We start from the raw sequence: 21,090 nt of genomic DNA, 5'->3' as shown, positions 1-21,090 counted from the left end.
TCAGAAGCCCAGAGGCTACCCAGTGAAAAGGCCAAACTCCTTCCAATTGCCTATAAGGCTTTATGATACAGCCTTCCAGTTCCCTAGCTAAATTCATCTCTTCCTGCTCCCTGCCTCTCTCACTCCTCTCTAGCCCAATTGGCTCCTGGCTGTACTCTGCACCAGCCAAGCACTCATACACTGTTCCACCTCTCAGGAACACTCTTCCTCTAGACAGCTGAATGCCTAACTCCCTGACTTCCTTCAAGTCTTGGCAAGAGTTTATCTTCTCAAAAGACACCTGCTGTGCTTTTTCTTCAGCTTTTTATCCCACTCTATTGCTTCCAAAGCACTTATCACCTTATTAAGTAGTATACTAGAGGCCAAGTGCACAACATTTGTGGGGGGGGGGGGGTGTGGTCCCTCAGCCCGGCCTGCACTCTCTCCAATCCGGAACCCCTCGGAGGATGTCCAACTGCCTCTCGCAATCCAGGACCGCTGGCTCCTAACCACTCCCTGCCTGCCTTACTGATTGCCCCTAACCACCTCTGCCTGCCTGCCTGATCGCCCCTAACTGCTCCCCTGCTGTCCTGATTGCCCCTAACTGCCTCTGCCTCACCCCACACCTGGGACCCAGGACTCTCTTCTCTGGCCGGCCGCAGGCACCCAAGACCCAGGCTTCCCTCCCTCAGGCTGGCCACAGGTACCCAGGACCCGGGCCAGCTTCACCTGGGCTGGCCACAGCTGCAGCCACAAGGGACCGTGGGTGGGCGGCTTCGCCTGGGCCACAGCCGCAGGCACCCAGGACCATGAGGTGGGTGGCTTGTCCCTCTCCTGGGTGGCAGGCGTAGGCACAGCCGCTGGCGCCCGGGACCACAGGGCGGGCGACTTGTCCCTCTCCCAGGCCGCAGCCTGGCTGGTCCCCATTTCTCTCTTGCAAGCTCATTTATGCCTGGCTGGTCCCCATTCCTTTCTCCCTGGTGTTGGGTGTCTGATCCATTTCATCGTGACGGAGTGAGGGTGTGACAACCACTTTCATATTAGCTCTTTATTATATAGGATAATTTGCTTATTTATGTTGATTATTCATTTTCTGTCTCTCCTGGGTAGACTATAAGCCTAGAAGTAAGCAGGCATTATTAAGTGTCTGTTGAATACAACTACTTAAAATTAATTCTACAGCAGCACAGTTCAACTGGGCAGCCACTGGCATGTGCAGTAGCTGAAGGCTTGAAATTTTGCTCGTGCCAAATTTTGAAATGATAATGTTTTGGGTATGTCGTCTCTTTTGTCTTTTTTTCAAGTTGGCATCTAGAAATTTCAAGTACCTATGTTGGCCTCATATTTCTATTGAAGAGTGCTGGTCTACTCTATACCTTTCTCCTACTCCTTCACCCTCCTCCAAGGGATCAAACCCATAAACAAATTCATGAATTAAGGAAGGAGGTGAGCCCCTAGTCTGAAATGCTCTAGAAAGCACTGCAGCTCTCTCTAGATTGATTAATTCTCGGTATTATTTGGTCAGATTGTTGTTCTTGTCCTTAAGTAATAGGATTTTGGACAAAGAAACACTACAGTGAAAATGCTACTTTGTCCATGAGCAAACATCTGTGTGTGTGCATGCATGAGCATGTGGAGCAGAAAGGGCATTTAAACCAGAATACAACAGACTTATAGGCAGCTTTCTATTTTGAAATAAGTTGGCATCATGACAAATAGAAAGCAAACAGCATTCTCAGCCCAATAATCAATCCTTGATCCGCATTCCTACTCTCACATCCGTTTTGCTTCAGCCATAATAGCCCTCTGAGGTGCCCTGGGCCGTGTTTCTCCTACTGCTTGCTGGTGCTTGTGCTTTAGGCAATTTCTTTCCAGGCAACCACAGACTGTTTACTGACTGTGATCAAAATGACAGCGCACTGTTTACACAACCGAGTGTTGAGTCGATTGCCTTTTTCACTTGGCAACCTGAGGAACTCGAGAATAGGGATCTTAAGGTACAACTTGCTACTTCAAGATGGTAGTGCTTACTTGACAAGTTTCCTGGACTCCTCTGGGGTTTAAAATACAAAGGATTGAGTGTGATCTAGCCCGGAGCTGAGTGGCTGTAATCACTGCCTTCACATCAGTGCTAGTGGTAAACGCAACTGGAACACAGGTGGCTTCAGGTGGGGCAGATATTCAGCCCTCACATGATTCTTCACCAGCCAGAACCCAGCCCCTGAGGGGCCTTCTCGACCGAGCATGCCCCACAAGAGATGGTTATAGTGCTGGGGAATCGGATCACTGTGAGGCGGTGACAGTGTAACATCCCCTGCCCCATCTTTTTAGAAACAAGTTTCAGTGAAAATATAGGGAAGAAAGGAAGGAAAACAGAAGAAAAGGAATGAGACTTGCACTTCAGGTAAAATGTATGTTAGACTTGTCTTTGCCAACACTTGCTGTGACATATTGAACACTCAGCACCTCTGATGATCAGTGTCCGCATTTGTAAAAGACAGTGAGGAGGGAAATGGACTAGTTCTTTTGTAGTGTGTCCTTTATCTCTCAAACTCTAGCCCAGTGCCCAGGCTCTAGCTCTCTGTATGAGGTAGAGTCCAACATTGATCCCTTATGGGAATTACCTGAGGCAGGGCAATAACCTCATGCTCTGAACAAGGGTACTTGAATGCTGACTAATCATGTGACTGAGCCAGGCTGTGCTATACCTACCAGAGGCTGTCTTCCTCTGCAGAATCCTCTAGTGCACTAGGGACTTGCTAGTTTTAAATGTAAACCGTGTTTATGATGAGTCAATAGGAATGCCTTGAATAGAGCAAAGCTGGAAAGTTGGTTACTGAAAAGAACGATTCCTCGAATTCTTTCTAACTCTAGATATTCAAAAGTCTGATACACGATTTCTGCATGAAATTATAGTATCAGAAACCTTCTCACCTGGGAAATTCTATCCAAATAGCAGTTAAAAACAAAAACACTGACAAAACTTTGTCTAGTTTTCAGTGAAATATGACAAGTCAGTTGGTTAATTCCCCCCCAAAATAGGACCTTTTAAAGGAAAGAATAGATGAAAATATCTATTTCTGGGACTGGAATTCAGTACCCAGAGGGTCTGTGCTTTCCTTTAGCAGCTGACCACATCATTGGCACCAACATTGGAGCAAGGCTTTGTGTGCATTGCCCTGATCTAGGCGCCCGGCATGCCACTACTGCAGCAGGAATATAAGGTGGGAGGTCTCCGCATGTAAAGGCAGGAGGGACCCTGTTCAGAGACCAGTTCTTGGAAGGCTAAAGGAGGGCCGGATGCTACAGGTTAAAGGAAATTACATGATGTAATTTCCCCCCAGACAGGGATGGCAGCAACCAAACTGCTAATGAGAGCCAAGACCCGTGCTTGTCTTTCCCGTGCTTCCTAGGACTGAGGACTAGCAAGTAAGACCCTGCCGGGGAGGACAGTCATGAGGAGAAGCATAAGAAGAGCTGAAGGGAGGAGATGCTACAGAAGATGGAACTGGAACTTCTGACCTTCCTACAGTGTTCCAGGTGTGCCACCTCAACTATCTCCTCAGGGACATGGATAACTCAGGATTTTGGTAAAATTGCCTGTCCAACACGAGGGCATTCGATCCACTCATTCTTTAAGTGTCCCTTATTTATTTATTTATTTATTTATTTATTTATTTATTTATTTATTTATTTATTTATTTTGGTTGCTTTGGTTTATCCTTTTTCTACTAGAAATGTTCTTGTCCATATGGATAGGGTTCTGGTATGCAATTTTATGCACTCAACGAGATCTCTCTCTCTCTTTTTTTTTTTTTAGGTGTGCTTTTAAAAAAAAAAATGGATGTGAGGTACAGGCTTTGGGGCAGATCCCAAGATTGAAAGTATCTCTAATCCCTCAGGAGTGGTTGCCTTGCATTCGTTTGGCATTAGCAAGCATACCCTCATGCAGAGTTGAGCTCTGCAAATGGTGGTCTTCAAGCCGAGGCCTGGATTGACAAAGATGTATTGGACTTGTCCCTGTTGGGTCTCCTCAGGGCAAGCTGGCTCTGTTCACATTCCTGGTACCATTTGACAAGTGTCTTAAGTTTTTATGACTAAGTGTCCCATCTTTAAATACAAATAATAGACTTTCTTTTTAGAGCAGTTTTAGGCTTACAAAAACTAAAATTAAATTGGAAAGTACAAATAGTTCCCACATCAAGTTCTCTTTTTTGTCTTTAATACTTAGTCTTCAAATTTTTTACTCAGGAAGAAATTAAGTAAATAAGTAGAAAGTATGTTGTCATGCATAAAATTCCTCAAATTTAGCTTTTCTGAGGGATATGGATTGGTGGGAAAAACATGTATTATTTTGTGATTCATTTGATCTCACAGACTGTTGTCTGACACGTGGCACCACTAGACTGCATTTGACGGGTATTTTAAAGAAATGTGTCTTACAGTGACTCAGGGTAATTTTAAGGCACCAAGTAAACAACATGTCTAACAAATGTCTAAGAGAGAGGTCATTATTGTGGCTTTGGTGGTGCATCTTAACTCTCGTGTTAATTTGCATAGAGATCTGCATCATGGTTCGGATGTGCTCTGCCACTTTTTATTTACTCCCAGGCATCACTCTTTTCCCTTTCAAAATGTACTAAATGCTTTGACTAACAAGTTGGAATGCTTTTCCCCAAAGAATCAAGTCAGTTCTCACAGTTGTCACCATGTTGGTGGAGGGAATGGTGATAGCACAATAAATTTTTGTTCTACATTGACTGAATAATTTAAGGTGATCCTTCTTCAAAAAAGCATACCTTCTCTGTCAAAAGAATGTCAGAAAGCATTCTTATTAATATTTTACTGGTTTGTTACTTATATTTTCATTGCAGACTACCTAAGGGCTATGTGTAAAAAAGTAAAATGTAAGTAAATAATGTAATCCCACTTTGAGAATCCAAGCACTGCTTCACAGACATCCACCATGAATCTAGCCTCAGACATACCATTGGATTGCTAATGTTTACCACAGATGTGCCAGCCTCCAGCTTCAGAACGTGGATATTCTCATCCTGAGATTTAATAGATCTTTTTACACAGTGATCATTTACTGACCAGGTGGACAGAATGGTAGAGGTCATGAAGAAAGCATAGTTAAGTAGAAATATTAAAGGATATTTCTCTAGAGGAAAGACTTTAGGATATAATCTGCTCTGAAGGACAAAGAAGATTATTTTATGAAAGGTTACCACTGTGTCATCCTCAGCTGTGGGAAGGGCTGTGGGGAAACCAACATGGAAACAACTGGGGTGTTAACCCAGTGAATGTCTCCTTAAAGAGTTGAAAAAGCTGAGTCACCTTGGTAAAGGAATTCCTTTTAAGAAATGAAATTAATTATTAATTCCTCTAGATTAATTCATTTTATTTATTTATTTTTTTTGAGAAATACCACTTTCTGAAAATACATTTTAAATGCATTTTGGCTTTTTCAAATGTGTTGGTTTACAGAGCTGCCTTTTCTCTGAATATTCCACAATTGCAGTTTCAAAAATTAGAAATCAATGTTTTGTTTCCAGCTGGCTGACCTGGACAGCCAAAGATTATTTTTCAATAGACACTCTTATTTTATTATTGAGAACAAGTTTCAAAGAAGCAATTCATAAGGCACAGAATGAAAAAGGGCGTATCTCTGATTTTACAAATTGAAGTTTGTGGATGCTTATTTCCAAGTGTGCACTATTATTTGTACTGTTAGTTTGAAAAATATATCATAAGCAGCTGAATCAACTTTCAGATAGACTTAAGGGTAGGGAATTAACAATTTGAAATATAAAACTGCTCACACATATGGAATAAATACCAGCTTGTTCAAACAAGAAAGAAATGGACATGAATGTATTTTTTTATTTTCTTAAGTATTTGCATAGTCTCTTTAGTTAACATGGGCTCACTCATTAGCATTTAAAGCAATTACTTTGGACATCATTTCTCAGCTACTTTTCACTTCTCTAGATAAGCTCCCATTAGGTTCTCTTATTTTTCTCTGCCTTCTTCTAGTCCAGTGGTTCTCAGCCTTCCTAATGCCGCGACCCTTTGATACAATTCCTCATGTTGTGGTGACCTCCAACCATAAAATTATTTTCATTGCTACTTCATAACTGTAATTTTCCTACTGTTATGAATCATAATGTAAATATTTAATATGCAGGATGTATTTTCATTGTTACAAATTGAACATAATTAAAGCATAGTGATTAATCACAAAAACAATATGTAATTATATATGTGTTTTCCGATGGTCTTAGGCGACCCCTGTGAAAGGGTCGTTCGCCCTCCAAAGGGGTCGTGACCCACAGGTTGAGAACCACTGCTCTAGTCAATTGGTTCTCAAACCTGGCTGCATGTTTGAACTATACTTGCAGAGCTTTTAAATAAACACTGATACACAAACCAGCCCAGAGGATCTCATTCAATTGGTGAAAGGTGGAGCCAAGCATTGCTCTTTTTTAGCTTTGCAGGCAAGAGCAGCATGCAGCCAGAGCTGTGGGCCGCTCACTGAATAAACATATTATGTTTTACCTCTTTCTTCTTCTCTCAGAATGTTTACATGTCTATTTGTTCCTCCTGTCACTTTTATTGAGGTTTTAAAAATCAAATTTTTTTCAATTCTCATTTTGCTTTTTATTGTTTTTCCATTTACTGTTCAAGAATTTCTCATTGCAGATATATGTATTTGATATATAATTTTATCTAATACTACCAATTTTTTATACAACGAAAGAAAATGCAGAGAGGCATAGAAGCATGGAACAGACTGAGGAATCTCAGAGGAAAGGTGGAGGGGGGACATATTAACCAAAGAACTTATATGCATATACACATAACCCATGAGCACAGATGATAGTGCGATGAAGGCCTTGCCGGGGGCGGGGGGGCAGGGGGGGGGGTGGGGGGGGGAGGGGGCATGGGCAAACTGGAAGGGTTAATACGGGGTAAAAGAGGACATCTGTAAAACTTTCAATAATGAAGATAAAATTTAAAAAAAGAAATAGAATGCAATGTGATTGTGAATTATACTTTTGTCTGTTCTTCCAATGCTAATGTAATAATATAATTCAATTACTGTCATAAATATATAAAGATTGATAGTAAAGCCCCATACAGTTGTTGAAAACTAATATTTAAGAATGGATTTACTTGAGTTGTAATCATTATTGGCTATGACTAAAGATATTTTAGGACTTGGAGACCCTGTGGGACTCAAGGACATATAAATATCCTATTAGTAAAAGTTATACCATTTCACAGCTAAAGGACATATGTTTGCTCTAAATTTTAAGCTTTAAAGACAGATTTTTCAATTGTTTCAGAATAGGGCAGAAGTGAGAATATTATATACTGCACCAACTAACATATCAGGAACAAGATACCCACAGCAAGGGAATCATTAAAAGCAATCAAAGGCTTGGGGAACTATACCTTTAGGGACCATCCCCTGAAGTTTGGAGATGTAAATATAAGGGGGGGGGGAAGTACGTAGAATATTCAAGGATTTGAAGTGAAAGAGATGGACAAATGGTGGGCAGCTGGGTGAGCCTGGAGTAATAGAAAAAAGATCTTGAGTCCCAGTGGCTATGCCTCTAAAAATTGTTAAGCCATTTCCTCTTCATGAGGTTTATTTTTCCTCATTGGTAAAAGTACTGGTTGGATTGGAAATGTTGGATTTATCCAGTGTTGTAAGTAATTTGAAATAGATGACAACATTTAACAAGAGGGAGATTCCTAATGAAAATCTGAAGTTTAAGCTTCTTCAGAGAAGGGGTTTGATTTGACATCTCTCTGGCCCTAAGGAGCTCCTCCTCTTTAGCAAGGACTGTTGAGTTCCTTAGTCCCACCTTGACTGGCTTCACTTATTTTTTTCTATTTTCTCTGCTCATGTAGAAATTTGAGTTGTTTTCATGGAAAATTTATTCTTAGGGTCATTTCCAATCACAATATAGTAAGTTCCTTGAAAAGAAAATGCCCAGAATACTTTGTAGAACAAAAATAACTTACAAAGAGAACAAAAATAAATGTCACAAGCAAACACACCAAGGAGACCGAGAAACTAACCAACAGGTGACAGGTTCTCAAATACAGGCTTAAACCCTTAATGTGTCTCATTAACCCTATGCAAGAATATTTGAGGTTCTTGCGCAGAAGCACAATGTCACTTAGCAATGAGAACTGGGAGTCAGTGAATTATTCCAGCCTGAATTCTTGGGAAAGGAAACGGACAAAGTGTTCTGTACAACTCAAGTAAGAATGAAGTATATTCTGAATATCAGGATATTAAAATTCCCAAAAGTGAGCTTCTTGGCAGAAAATGGCCAGAGTTATTTAAAGAGTGACTTCCCATCTTTAAATTCACCCATTGAATAAAACAATATTAAACCGCTGCTTAATAATTCAAGGCCCGTCACTTCCTTCACTTTGCTCCGGCACAGAGCTTAATCACATGCAGAGCTCCCTACAGGCAGTCTCCAAAGGATGAAAACCTAATTCACTTATTACAGAAATAACTCCAGACTTTCAAAAGATTCCTCTGAACTAAAACAACCCCTGAGAATTCCCTTATACAACCACCACCTCGCATATGTTTATGTGAACTGCTTATAAGTTACTTTGCAGTTGTTCTCTGTTCATATTATCTTGGGCAGAAACTTCTCTAAAATACTTTCCATTGATCTTTTATCGCTTGACATTCTGGAGAAAAGAGGTAGACTATAAAAAAAATCAATCACTTGCTTGGCACATTAAAACACGTGGTAGCCAGTTGAGTAGGTATTTATATAAATTGTAAAGAGTTATGTGTCTGGGTGTAGATTCAGATTTCAGATCCAAAAGAGCTGGTGCCACTCAGGCAGTTGAGAGGACAATGCATGTCTTTGCTTACTTAGCAAGAGAGCAAGATTTTATTTATTACTGTGTTATCAAGTAAACCACAACTAATAATATTCTGCTCTGAAATGTGTATCTACTAGTGCACTTGATATGTCCTATTACAATGTATCCAAAGAATGGGTTAACTTTATCCCAGAGAGAAAAATATTAGGTAAAGTCGAACTAAAAAGCAGTTTTCCAATCAAAGATAAATGTGTGAACTTGCAACCCAAAGCAACAATAGAATTGGCTTTTATCCTTCCCAAATTTTATAACTATTCCCAAGAACAATCTACCTCACAAAGTAGAAGTTCAGATACAGGTTCTATAACGATTGCCATTAAAATTGTTAACGGGCAAAGTTCAAGTGGAAGCAAAGATGATTTACAATTAAAATGAATCTAACTTTAAAAACTAGGTCTTTAAAGTACAGAAGTATACCGTTAATATCCTGAATTATATTTCAAGAGTAGGTGGGTAATTCATTCTCATCATTTGGAAAAACTGGTGAAACATCCATCAATATTAGGTAGACTGAATAATATATTTTTAGATGACAAATGAAACATTACTTTCCAACCTTCAGGTAGTTCACAATGTTTCTATATATGAATGGTAGTGAGAAAAAAGTAACCCCAGTTACCCATGCAAAGAAATTTCACCATCTTGTCACATGTTCCTTCTTTGGTGGGGAAAAAACACATTTGTCTTAATATGCTTATAGTTATGAGTGCTTTCCGTTAACTTCAACCCTAAAATTAAGGAATCACAAGGGCTAGGAGTGACCTAGTATCAGGAAAAATGAACTAGCAACAAATTCCAAGCAAAGCACTGTCTAATTGAGAAACCTCACCCTCATTCTTTAAGCCTTCCAAATTTTCCTCCACCTCAGATCTGTCTAATCATGAGCCCATTAAGTCATCGTGGCTGCCATGAAGATGAAACTGACAGCGCCATTACTTGAGTCAGTTTAAAGAGGCCCAGGGTGGTTGAAGGGAAGAACTGGGAGGCCTGGGGTGCTAAGAGGACATCCCAGCTCTGGCTCCAGAAGATCCCAGGAGCACACAGCTGTCAAGAGCACAAAGCTGCACACAGAGAAAACCTTGGGAGGAAAACAGGAATTTGCAGTATGTCAACAATTTCATCAGGCACAGTGGGCCCTTCCACCTTTTATTTTACCATTAATAGGATTTAAGCAGTAGAGAGCGTGTGCGTTGATCGCACAGCCAACACATGCACTTATTTGGGGGATTTAGGCTCTATAATTTGATGATCATAGTAGAAACTATTTGGCATTTAGATGTGATTCTTAGTGAAACCTAGATTTTCTTTGTGAATCTTCAGACTTTTGCCTAATCGGTCTATACTATTAAGGCACAAGTGAAATAAAGTCCCTTGCCCCCATTTTGTTAAAAAGAAGAAAAAATAAACCCTTTTAAGTGGAGTCCATGTATTCCATTGGGCAAGAACATTCTTCTAGAAGATAGCATGAGAGTTCTATAAACTCTCCAGGAAATGTCCACAATGTTAGCACTAATTGACATCATTACAGGGAACATATTTTGCTGTTGTTTTAGCAAGGGCATTCTTCCAAGATAAGAATTATTCACTTTTCAACTGCAGAATTCCTTGGCAGATGGTATAATATCTTCCTGTTGTGGTAGAAGATATTATACCATCATCACCGATAATAACAAGAAAACCTGTTCTGTTTGGTGGGGGTTGGATGGCAAGAGAGTGGGCACTTAATCATGTCTCAGGATACAGAATAAGCACTGAACAGACATTATTTTATTTACACATTCCTGCATCAGAGGCATGGTCATGCCTATTTGATAGAAGATGTAATAAAGATTCAGAAAGTTTAAATACTTTGTCAAGTAATAGTGGAGCTAGGATTCAATCTGCCAGCCCTAGCTCTTAACCCCTTCTCCACATTGCTTCTTAGTTGTTAGCACCACAGAAAGAACAGGCCAAGGACCTTTAAAACATCTCTCTCCCTCGACTTCTCTATCCCCATGTTTAGCGCACCATTAGTGGTAATATACAACACAGTAAGAGTCACAGATGTGCCAGTTAAGCTGAGAAATCAATTGGTGAAAATTCAGATAAATTAGAATCATAGAATTTTAAAACTGAAAAGTGTCCTTATATATCTTATATATCCTTGATTCAAATTCCCATCTTCTACAGGCAAGAAAAACATGCTTCAGTGACACTTGGTGTCAAATTTTCTGAGGTGACAAAGCTCCTTAGTGGCAGAATTTGAACCAAAACCTAAGACTTCCATCTCAGTACTCAACCTATTTTCTCTACTGCGTCAATAAATTACAGTATTATGCATTTACTATTAGCTTTTTCTAAAGAATAAGATATACAAGCTTATGTGATATACATTTAATCAAAACATTTTGTGATTAACTTTGTCTACGTCACCTCTTTACATTGTGACTTCATAGATAGACAAATAACTAAGAGATAATTGAAACTATACCCCCAAAACTGCTAACATTCAGGGCCAAATGTAAACACCCATTCATAAATGTAAAACAGTTCAATCAAGACCAGCTCTTGTGTTTACACAGAACAAAGTTACATTTGGTCACCTGTAGAGAGGCACTGCACGTACAGTACACACAAGTCAATTAACATCCATTTCTGGGAAGCCTTTTTATAGAAGCAGTTTTGTTTATATCCTATGGTAGAAGTTCTGAAATATACAAGACCCAGGGCTTTCTCAGAGGCATCCACTAGTTTGTAATTTTTTAAGGAGGAGTATTATTGTTACTCATTTTAAAACACTAAGTGAAAAATCAGTGTTTTTGCTACATCATTAAAAATTACCGTTGCTTTTAGGGCAGAGGCCTTGAGTTCTATTTTTAGGCCCTCTTGACCAGTACTGACTGGGAAGCCAGGTTGAAATCAGAGGTCTTTATTTCACACAGGGCACTTACTACTCAAGTGACAGTGATGAAATATTTCCATGCAAATCCCTACAGTCACTTATGCTTCATCTTTGTCCTCATATGCTACTCTATACCACCTACTGTATTAAAAAACAACAACTTTGTGATATCTAAACCCCTTCTTTCAATTACTTCCTATAGATTTTCTGCCAATAATTTCTTATTCTAAGTATGTGATAGCTAATTGAATGATGCATTTGTAGTTACTCTATACAATATTTTAGAGAAAACTATAAAGAAATATAGATTAAGTAAATAATTATTTTTTGGCTCATGCAGCTCTCCCTGGTAATTAATAATAGTAGTAGTAGTAGTAGTAGTAGTAATAATAATAATAACCAATTATTAAGTCTATAAGAAAAAAAAACAGAAATGTTTCAAGCTTATGAGACAATGCATCAAGAAGATATAATACCCTTTAAGTCAATACATTTAAAAGGTAACTATTTAATATAGAAATAAACATATCAAAATATAAAAGAAATTGCACATTATGGAGCATAGAGAGATGATTTTATTATTATAAAGTTAAATATCTTTTTTAATGGTTAGTGTTGGTGATCTTCTTCCATCAGTGAGAATAGATTTTTAGAAAAAAAGAGAATGTGTTTCAAACAGCCAAACACCTCTATCTTATTGTCACTCCCTATACTCACGGCCCCTTTAACGCTGTTAAATGAAAGACTAAGTCACAGTGATAGTTCCAGTTTCACTGTACACTTATGTTTAAAAATACTAGACACACTGGACATTTAAACAAAGATGTACAGCCAGAAAATCCATTAGGTTAGCTTCGTGTAATAAAAAATACTGTCTCTGAATACAATGAATCAAACATCTGCATGTTTCTGAACCACAGGACCAGTAATGCCTAGTCTGTACCATAAGTCACCATTTCTAGACAGAGGCTCTGTTTCTATTGAGAGAGAAAGGAATAGTAAGCAGTTTACACATCAAATGATGTCTTTGGTTTCTGTAATTTACATTCAAACAACATTAGGTTAAAATAGCAGTATGAAGATGATTTTAAAATAAGAAAAATGATGTGGTAGCAGGTTCTATGGTGCAGATAATGAAAGGTTTTGCCAGCTTACCTGATGAAAGAGAGCCTTAGGGATCACAGCATAACAAAGCCCCGCATCCAAGATGGTTAGAGTGCAGTGTGCCTTCTTTTGCAGTTGTTCACATTTTTGGCCACAGAGGTTTACAAATTAATTACAATGTTTTTTTTCTTTGCTCTCTCTGTGGACAAGGACACAAAGGGACCTTTCCAGAATCCTCTCTGCTATGCCTCCGCTTCCTGTTCTGAGATTCACTCTATGGTACCCAACATATATCAGAAAACAGCTTTGAGGGGAAACAAAAAAAAAAAAAAAGGCTGACAGAAACCAACGTGGTACCGCCATCTACTGGTAGACACATAGAATTGAATAAAAGGAAAAACAACCCCATTATTCTTTATCATAAAGTGAAACAACATATGAGTATGTACAGACTCTTTTGCATATTCAATTATTTGAACCTCATAATATGTTTTCAAATATTCATAAATTTAAAAAGTTGATTTATCCATAAAGTAGCACAATAAACAATAACAAAAGGCCCTACAAATATCTGTTTGAAAATTAGTTTTTTAGATTTCCATATACTCTACATGTAAAGTTTTGCAAAATCATGACTCTTGTGGCCTGAAAACTTTTGCTTGTCATAGAATGAATTCTTAGTAAGTACTCTGACTCCATAAAGAACAGCATAGCCCTGGCCAGGTGTCTCAGTTGGTTGAGGCATAGTCCTGTGCACCAAAAGGTTGTGAGTTCAATTCCTGGTCAGGGCACATATGTAGGTTGTGGGTTCGATTCTCAGTCAAGATGCATATGTTTCTCACATCGATGTTCCCCTCTCTCTCTAAAAATCAATAAAACCATATCCTTGAGTGAGGATTAAAAAAAAAAAAAAGAACAGTATCATGCACTTTCACTGGTAGTCTTTTTGAATTCCTTTTTCGTAAAACACTTACAAGAAACAACATCTGAATGTAGAAAAGTGTTGTAAACTTCAGTGAGGCCTAGATGCTTTAGAATGTGGATTACCTTGGTGTGTATATTGATACAAGGAACAGTTGAAATTTATGTTAAATGAGACAACTCAGCAGTTATGTAATATATCTTTATCTTTAAAATACTTCAGAAAATATTTATGAGAATATGGAAGCACACAATACATAAGCAAAATGGAAATGATTTTTTGTCAGTTTATTAAAAGACATTCCTCAGCTAATCAAGTGCTTTCCTTTCATTTGACTTTTCATATTTACTTAGCAAACAACTATAATTTATTAGCTTATTGTTAACTAGAGGCCTGGTGCATGAAATTCATGCACAGGTAGGTTCCCTAGGCCTGGTGGGCAATCAGGCCCTATCGGGCCTTCCGGCTGCCGGCCAGAGCCTTTCTTCATTCCACGCTGCCCCCTGGTGGTCAGCACATGTCAGAGTGAGCGATCAAACTCCTGGTCTCCTGGTTGAATTCTTGAAGGGACAATTTGCATATTAGCCTTTTATATATATAGATTAATGAAATACATTCATATTGATGGAGCACCTTAATTGATGTCAGGCACTGTATTAGCTTCAAAGAGACAAAGATGAAAACACACAGTTCCTATCATCAAGGGGATGTATAATGAAGAGAGACAAATATAATGATATTTTGAAGCCATGTCCTCAAGGAGTGTTATTTACTTAGTTTTCCATTCCCATCCCCATTTTGTCTAATGCAGAAAAATAAATGTAGTCAGTTCTGGGTAGATTGAGTCACTTGAGGCTTTTCCCCGTGATTTTGGGTTTACACTTAAACTAATGCATGGTTTTCCTCTTTCATCTCTTCTCATATGGACTCATCTACAGGTAAGTCCAGGAACATTTACATATCCGGACTTTTGTATGTGGGCATCCAATGGGTGTAAAATCCTGTGTGATCCTCAGGCATCATCATTATCCACACAAACATCTGCCAGTGTGCCCACGTTCCTGTTCAGCCCCAAACACCCCATCCATTTAGCTTTTCACGGCAGTATGTCCTCCTCATGACCTCAGGTTTTGTTGGCTTTTTCTTTCAGGTAACTACTGTTCCTGTCCTTGGGGGAGTAGGAAGGAAAAACAAGTAGCATCTTTCTGTTGGGGGGGGGGGCGGGAACAGTACCAGGTGTCTGGCCCCAAGCAGTCAGACCAAACCTGGGTTCAGCAACTTCGGTACTTGGGTTCTGGCTACGAAAGAATTCAGAGCCAAGACCCAAATGAAAGAGAACATTTATTTAGTAAATCACTGAGGTGGAAGAAGTAATTCCTAAAAGAAATGGCCTTAGGAAGCAAGCTATCGAGGTGAAGAAAGGGCCTTTGGAGCGTGGGAGTGAGGAAGCAAAGGTAACATGCCTGGGGTGGAGGGGTGCGGAAGGGAAAGGAAAAAGGAAAGGCCGGGACTTGCTCCCAGGAGGGAGAGCATACTGGATCCTCTTCCTGAGGGTTTTAAGGGCAGGGGCTTTAGGGGAAGTCCCAGGGAAAGATCTTAATAGAATATTCAGTGTCCTTTCAGGGTTGTGGTCTCCACTAATTATTGGATGGCACCAGTGCAGGGGGTCATAATTCAATGCAGCTGGTTCTGGCATCAGAGTTGGCTGGTTTTGTTGCTTATTTGGGCCTGAGCCGAAATACAACTGAGGCCTAGATGTTATTGAAATGAGTTTTAGGGACAAAATAGGCAGGTTTAGGAAGGTTTAGGGAATGAGGAGGGTCCATGGGAGAGGAATACATAGATGGAGACTTGAAGATGCCAGGGTGTTTATCTTACTTGTACAGAGGATAGAGCAATGTCACAGGCAGATGGAACTATTTCTGGCCTAAGCAATTAAAACATCCATAAACTGAGGACAGACAGGGATATCTCTGGCCTGAGCAATTTAAGTGACCATAAGTTACACCAAAAGTAGTCCTGACCTGAGTAGCTGGGAGAGCTATAAGATAGGGCTTTCTCTGCCAGCACAACTGGAAGAAAACCATAAGATAAATCAAAAGTGACCCCAACCAGCAAGATAAGGGGGAGAGAAAATGGTGAGGGGGGGGCACCACGTGGACTTAGAGCTTTGAAACTAATTTTATGTAGCAGAATGACCAATGAGGAAAGCGGAGGGCGGCGGGGGAAGGGGGGTTCCCAAATTAAGGAAAGGGACCAATTTAAAAAAGATCAGATTCAAGCAAAGAACTGCAGCATGTATAAACTTGAGACAAAGAGACACCAGGTAGGATTTTTAAAATTTTCCCATTAGAGAGAGAGAGAGCAGGCTTTTCCCATTGGGGGACTCTTTGGGGACACCCTTGCCCAGATGGAGTTTGTATCTGCTTCCAATACACTTCTACATTTTTTACTAAAGAAGCCTTTTTGTCCATGAGTTTATTCTTCAAACTTTGTGAGGACAAGAACCCATGGGAAGAGAAGTTTGCTCCCTGAACCCCACGTTTCAGATTATCTCTAGGGAGGAAAGATGATGGGGGGGAGTCCAAACCACTTGACCAATGATATGCTAGGGGAGGAAAGGTCACCCTGGGGACAAGGTCCCACCCTACAGTTAATTATCCATTGCTAGGCACCGGGGTTTTCCGCTCTGGTGACCTTCTGTACCTAGCCCTTCATGCTTGCTCTGCCCATGTCTGCCTAACTGCCTACCCCATTTCCAGGGCTACTCTGGGCTGTAATTTGTTGACCTAAGTCCCAGGTCACAAGCATTCCACACTGCTCTGTGGACTTCAGACAAGTGAGGCACACTCTCTGCCACATTAGAATATTCCAGCACCTCATTTTTCTACCTTTTAGCTAATCCTGGGCGGGCAAGCTATGTAGGGGGTTCGTTATCAGAGGCCTCAGCTGGGTTTGGCTCCCTTGCTTCCTCACACGCTTCCTTTCCAGCCCCAAAACTGCCTTCCGTGCCAGGAGCAAACTGGATCCGTAAGCTTTCCTCTCATTTCCTCTGTCTTGTAGCTAACTTACTAGTCCTCTAGGTCTAATGAAACAAAGTACCACACTGGGTAGCTCAGACCAACAGAGATGTGTTGTTTCCCAGTTCTGGAGCTCAAAAGTCCTAAATCCAGCTCTGGGACCTGAAGGGGAAGGATCCTTCTTGGTCCCTTTCAGCTTCCGGTAGCCCAGACATTACCGGGCTTGTGTCACTATAACTCCAACATCATCTCCGTGATTCCCTCTGGGTCTCTTCACATCATCTTCCCCTTGTGCATGCTTGTCTTTGTGTCCAAAGTGTCCCCTTTTTGCAAGGACACCAGTCCTTATAGGTTAGAGTCCACCCTAATGACTTCATTTTAGTTTGATTACCTCCATAAGACCTTATTTCCAAATAAGGGCATATATTCTAAAATACTGGGGATTAGGACTTCAACATACCTTTTTGTTGGGGTGGGGAGGGGAGGACTCGAGGACACAATTCAACTCATAACACTTAGACTGAAGCTTTTTAAATTTAAAACACAATCTGATGATGTTTGTATATGTTTCCCATGACAATTCCACTGGGGAAATAATGGCCTTGCTATCTGGCCAGAATCTGGGGGAGTAGCTGGGAGGCAGAGCCTCAGGTAATAGTCAAGAAATCCAACAATAGTAACAACAATAAAAACCGAAATTCATTCAGTGCTACGCACCAGCCACTGTTCTAAGCAGTTTGCATATTTGTTTAACCCTGTTGCATGGGAGGTATTATTATATACATTTTACAGATGAAACAAACAAGGAGGGAAGTAAAAACACATTAGTTAGTATGTCACGTGTCATCTTGCCACACAAGCAATTATAATTGAGTAGGATAACTGCTATGATACCAACATGGACCAAGTGCTGGAGGAGCATAAAGAAAATGAGCTCCCACTAGTTTAGACGCTCGCTACTCACACTATTTGTGTGAAAATTTATGACATTTTACCATTTAATTGCATAAGTTTTCTGTCATGAGATATTTCCACTTTCTAATAACTTTTACCTTAGTATTACTTAACTAAATGCTAATTCTGCCAGTCCCTAGCACTCCGTACTAATTTCTCCACTAGTCATATTCTTAGAAGTATGTTCATTCTGAGGCCTACTTTTGGGAATCCATATATTCAAAAGTATCCTGGCAGTGTTTTCTGAGAAACGAATTTTTTAGGTGATTCTAGGCTGTGTGTGTGTGCTTGCGTGTGTGCGTGCGTGTGTGTGTGTGTGTGTGTGTGTGTGTGTGTGTGTGTGTGTGTGGTTTTTGTGGTAGGCAGTTAGACAGACATGAGCAGAGCAAGGATGATGGTCCAGGTACAGAAGATCACCAGGGCAGAAAGCCCGGATGCCTAGCAACGGGCAGAACTGTGAAAACAAGGACTTTGCCCCCAGGGTAGCCTTTCTTCCCCTCGCATATCATGATCATGCCTCTGAGACCCTCCGACCTTCCATATCACTGGTCATATGGCTGGTCCCTCCCCTGGCCTTCCTCCCTGGCATGTTGCTAATCATTCCATAGACCCCCCCTTGGAGGAGGAACAAAAGGCTGAAGAGTGGCCTCATGTGACTCCCAGGAGGGCCCTTTCACAACCTCTCCCTTAAGCATTAACCTCTCCAGTGGTTCTCAACCTTCCTAACGCCTCAGCCCTTTAATACAGTTCCTCATGTTGTGGTGACCCCCAATTTCATTGTTACAAATTGAACATAATTAAAGCATAGTGATTAATCACAAAAACAATATGTAATTATATATGTGTTTTCCGATGGTCTTAGGCGACCCCTGTGAAAGGGTCATTCAATCCCCAAAGGGGTCGCGACCCACAGGTTGAGAACCGCTGCTCTAGGATCACATTTAGGCCTCAGGTGTGTTTCAGCTCCTGGCCCAGACAAGCAACAAAATGATAAGCGATGCCACAGCGACAGCAGGACCAGTTGCATTGACTAATGAGCCGCTTCTCGGGTGCCATCATTGGAGACTGTTACCCTGGGAGGCTGATGGATATTCTATAGCGATCCTCCCCTGGGACCTCCTCTAAAATCTCCACCCTTAAGAGCCCTTGGGAGGGAGGACCCAGGTGCTTTGCCTCTCCAGAGCTCCAGAGCTGCTCACTAATGCCTCTTCCCTCCTTCTCCTCCCCCCGCCCCCTCCCCCGCAGGTGCATTACCCTTACCTTTCTCTCTCCTAAGCCCCAAGAACCCTTCTTTTTCTTTTTAAATCCTCATCCAAGGATATGTTGCTATTGATTTTAGAAAGAGAGAGGAAGGGAGAGAAATACCGATGTGAGAGAAAAGCATCTATCAGCCACCTCCTGTACGTGCCCCAACCAGGTATCGAACCTAAAAGCTAGGTATGGGCCCCGATCAGGAATCCAACCAGAAATCTTTTTGGTGTCCGGGGTGGCACTTCAACCACCTGAGCCACCCAGCCAGTGCCAAGGGCCCTTCGTTTGCCTCTGAACCTTGCTTCCTGAACACATTTCTACCTCTGTGACTTTCTAAGTAAAATTTTGCTTGTATTTGAGTTTTGCCTCTGAATTCTTTCTTAGCAGAACTCAAGTACCAAGGTTGCCGAACCAAGGTCTAATCTCTGGACACATTCTGGTGCCATAATGGCAGCCAACATTTTAAAGAATAAGCTCTATCCTGAGGACAATATGTGGAATTATCATGGGATAAAATCAAAATTTAGGGCGAGAAAAAACCAAAGCCATTCTACAATGAAGTTAACTGACAAAGATAAAACAAAATTATATAATTATAATAAATATCAGTATAAATGTAAATTATAAATACAAATTATAGCAAATTTACATTTTAATGTAGAAATATCAGTCTCATCTAATTCATATATTCATTGCTAACATTTGTAATTGCTTCATTAGTTCTGGCAATGAGCAACGATTATTATTTCAAATATTTAAACCTAATTTAGCAATTCTCTTTTAAATTTTCTTAGATATCTCCCTCTCATTGCCTTTCTCTCCCTTATAATTTGGAACAGTGGTTCCCTAGGTCTAATCCAGACACCTTTGTCCCATGCACCTTTCCCAGTCAGGGCACATACTTAAGTTACCCATTCCATCCCTGGTTGTGGTGCATGATGGAGGCAGCTGATCAATGTTTCTCTTTCACATCGATGTTTCCTTCTCTCTCTCTTCCTTCCTTTCTCTCTCTCTCTCTCTCTCTCTCTCTCTCTCTCTCTCTCTCTCTTTCTCTTTCTCAAAAAAAATCAATAAAAACATATCATTGAGTGAGGATTAAAAAATACATTTACAATATTAAAAATACATTAAATATGCCCTTTCATACTATTTGTACACATTTGTTCCTCAGTTCTCTTTTTGAGTCTAGAATAGATCCCTTCTGCTATTTGAGAAGATGCTGAAATCTGTCTTCTTCCAGAAAGTCTCATTCATGCTGATATTTAGCTTCTATGTTTGTTTTTAGTCACCTTGATAGCAAACTTGCCTACCTCTATGTTTGCATTTATTTTTATTAGGTATTAATTTAAGCAAACATAAGTTAATTTATATTATGTTCTTTCTACCTTTTCACCTCTGTATCCATCCAAGAACAGAATCTCCTATTAAATACTGACACTAACTCACATTTGCCCAGTGCTTTTACATAATGTGTTGTAAATTACAAAAAGGACTCTGATAAAATACAATTAAATACATTCACATCTATTATACTTTTTTTTCTTTACAACATCTCTAAAAAGTTAGAAATGTACACATTTTTCACATTTTTCAGGTTAAAAAAATTGTTACAGAAAAGCAAAAATTACGTGGTGGTAAAAATTGGTCTAAAAATAGGATAATTGTCAGTTTAAAGTCTACTCAGAAGACAATGCAATTTTACATCAAGGACTCAAATATTCCAGATGTAATAATTGTCAAAATATTACTTATTAGGTATAATTCAATTCAGTAGTACTAATATATTTTTACCCTTACTCTAAAAGAATAATGCAGTAAAAAATACTATATTTCCAAGTGGTTTCCAATATAGATTATCCTCCATGTTGTGGCTATACAGCTAGGTAATTACAACCTCCTGAAGGTATCTTGGGCTACTAATTTGCCCCAAGTTCTTTTACAGTGTTATCCTCTCAGTTTCAAATCACTTTTCATCGCTGCCCTTCTCATCCCCATTTTCCTCTAACACCTGACCAACTGCTATTTATTCTTGAAGACTCAGGATAATGAAT

General features: G+C 40.0%; 1 protein-coding gene across 1 annotated transcript in view; it reads right to left on the bottom strand.

Moving 5' to 3' along the window:
- The window catches only part of SCN3A (sodium voltage-gated channel alpha subunit 3), a 110,771-nt gene extending 97,632 nt beyond the window's left edge, over positions 1–13,139 (bottom strand). The window contains exon 1 of the mRNA XM_036320582.1: positions 12,944–13,139. The gene's annotated coding sequence lies outside the window, so the exon portion shown is untranslated. The remainder of the gene's footprint in view (positions 1–12,943) is intronic.
- Positions 13,140–21,090: the final 7,951 nt, after the last annotated feature.

This window comes from Myotis myotis, unplaced genomic scaffold (assembly GCF_014108235.1).
Source record: "Myotis myotis isolate mMyoMyo1 unplaced genomic scaffold, mMyoMyo1.p scaffold_m19_p_8, whole genome shotgun sequence".
In the NCBI taxonomy this organism is placed as follows: Eukaryota; Metazoa; Chordata; class Mammalia; order Chiroptera; family Vespertilionidae; genus Myotis; species Myotis myotis.
Note: the sequence above shows the minus strand (reverse complement) of the source record. Positions and strands in the feature narration are given on the sequence as shown.